The 2,597-nt window shown below is 60.7% G+C and overlaps 1 protein-coding gene across 1 annotated transcript in view; it reads left to right on the top strand.

Annotated features, from left to right (window-relative positions):
• Nucleotides 1–1,269: 1,269 nt before the first annotated feature.
• Nucleotides 1,270–2,597, top strand: part of KCNG2 (potassium voltage-gated channel modifier subfamily G member 2) — a 58,375-nt gene continuing 57,047 nt past the window's right edge. Inside the window, exon 1 of the mRNA XM_040479514.1 lies at nt 1,270–1,843. The gene's annotated coding sequence lies outside the window, so the exon portion shown is untranslated. The remainder of the gene's footprint in view (nt 1,844–2,597) is intronic.

Below are 2,597 nucleotides of genomic sequence, written 5' to 3'. Positions count from 1 at the left end.
ACAACTGTGCACACGGCTTCTCACGGAAAGTTGAATTATGTGCGCTACGTTCTGTTTCAGGGGCAGAGCAGTGATTAATCGCTTGTTTTATAAAATTGATTTGAGAAAGAAATTACCAATTAAGAGTTGTCGTGATTGAAAAGTAAAATTAAATCATCTGGGAAATTTGCTCCCTTCCTGTTGGGGTCAGCGAGATTTGCCGTTTGTGCCTGCTGTCACTGCTGTCACTGGAGGGGGGCCCGCTTTGGTCTCCGCTGGTCCTTTATGGGGACGCGACAGAGGCCTGAGGACCAGCCTGGGGACCCCTCACTGAGGGCTCGGCAGAGACTCCCCGGGGTCGTGCAGCCAGAGTGGAGCCTGGCGGCTTGTCCGAAACAGACCCCGTGCCCTCGGATTGCAGCCCCCACCCCGGCCTGTCCGGTGCCGGGGGTGCCCGTGGGCAGAGGGCGGGAACAGGGAAACTACCGGAACCCATGGGAAGTTCAAACCGAGCTCCAACTATTTCCCCTGCTATTTCGGTGGCTCTGTCCCGGAAGCCAGGGCCAAGCCGCACCAGGGCCGTGGCGTCCGGATGGAGCGGGGGCTCGGGCCGGGACAGGGCAGGGGACTCAGTGGCTGAGGGTAGCAGCTCTCACACGTCTCCGCGGCCTTCAAGGAGCTGGGTTTCCACGTGGGTCATGTGTAGCACCACCGCCAGGCTAGAAACCGACGGGCAGAAGCGCCCTGAGGGCCGTGCCCTGGACGGGCCAAGGGTCCAGCCCCTGCCCAGATAAGGGGCTGCACAGGTTCTCACCGCGGGTGAGAGGTGCTCAGGGCGGACTTGGGAAATGCTAGAAGGAGTGTCAGCCACTCCCTCCAGGACTGCGTTTCCTGCAAGCTGCGGGCCCGGAAAGCACCGGCGAGCAGATGGGCGACTCCCCTGCCCACCCGTCCGCTGCCCGCTGCTCACAGCGCTCGCTTGGAGTGTGGTGGGCGGAGGGAAGTCTCTCTTCTCTGGACTCCACAAGCAAAAATACTCCCATAAATAGCTGCTTCAGAGGAAAAATGAAGTTGACAGTACATTTGCATACAAGTGTGCTAATTATAATCCTCTTACCTATACGCTGAAACAGATTTAGCAGTTACAATTGGACTGGAGCAGCTCGTCTTCTCAAAAATAGGCACCGGGCAGAGAGGGGTGTGTTAGGCACATACGAGGGCGTGTGTGTCTGTCTTTGCAGACTAATGGGACCGCGGGTGGGGGGGCCCAGGCTGCCCCTCACGGGTCTCGTGGGGCCCCGCGGTATGGCTGACCCGGAGGGGACGTGGTGCACACCTGGGGTCGGCTGGACCGGGGACACCGAAGCAGGGGGAGCAGGCGCCCCGGTTACAGCGACTTGTGTTCCAGCAGCTTCATCGATGCAGGGGCGGCTGGTTCTCGGGGGGAAGGAAGGAGACGCTCTGGGCGCGTAGGATGTGGTGAGCACTGGCGGTGCCCAGACGTCCGGGAGGAGGTCAGAAGCCACCAGGTGCAGAGAGAGAGGTGAGGAGCCAGGACCCGGCTTCTCTGTCCTAACCGCATGCCGGTCCATATGACCTTGGGTGGAACGCACAGGGCCGGGGGGGCCCAGGCCGAGCCACTATTATGTGTGTGCTGATGTAGATTATATCCGAGGAGATGGGTTGTGGTCGTCACATTCTCTGACAAGTTCATGACCCAACCACGGTCAAGAAGCCGTGCCCTAAAGGGGGATTTGATGTGTCGTTTCAGGGACCTGAGAAGCACTGGCAGGGGTCTGATGAGATGGCAGCATTTGCAAAGGGCCGCCTGGGATGAGCCCCCGCACGGGGAAGCCGACAGGAGGTAAGAAGCGTGCCTGTCCCCAACGTCCCACTCCCGAGAAAACTGGGAGGCTGATCTTTTCGGTGAAACCATCTCATTTAAAGAACCTTACCATACGATGCCACAAACGCACTGATTTCCTCAGAGGTTAGGTGAGGGATAGGAAGGAGCCAGCCCATGACCTGTGTCCTGAGCTAGGCCACTTTGCACACCTGTCCCCTCAGGATGGCTCCCCGGAGCCCAGGGCTACTCGGGAAGGCCGGCAGGAGGCGGTCAAGGGTGCCAGCTTGAGTTTTAACTGCAGAGCGGGATGGACTGGGATCCCCCAGAGAGCCTGTGTCCGCTGTCCCCCAGCCCCATCCTTTGTCCTGTGAGTCCCCGAGGCTCCGGCCTTCCCCATCCCCCACAGGACTGTTTATTCTTCCAGCCCCTCCCAAGATCCCAGACTGAAGGCTTGAAGGGGATTTGGGGTGCTCACCACCCGGAGAAGGGATGATGTCATAGCTCACAACCAGCTCCGTGCCAACCTGCCTCACCTGCCCCCCGGGGGTCCCTCACCTACACCCCCTCCCTCACCTGCCCCCCGGGGTCCCTCACCTACACCCCCTCCCTCACCTGCCCCCCAGGGTTCCTCACCTACACCCCCAGGGTTCCTCACCTGTCCCCCGGGGTCCCTCACCTACACCCCCAGGGTCCCTCACCTGTCCCCCGGGGTCCCTCACCTACACTCCCTCCCTCACCTGCTCCCCGGAGTCCCTCACCTACACCCCCTCCC

Source organism: Herpailurus yagouaroundi, unplaced genomic scaffold (assembly GCF_014898765.1).
Source record: "Herpailurus yagouaroundi ecotype Mexico unplaced genomic scaffold, PumYag 142, whole genome shotgun sequence".
Classification (NCBI taxonomy): Eukaryota; Metazoa; Chordata; class Mammalia; order Carnivora; family Felidae; genus Herpailurus; species Herpailurus yagouaroundi.
The sequence above is the reverse complement of the archived record's forward strand: the minus strand, read 5'-3'. Positions and strand labels throughout refer to the sequence as shown.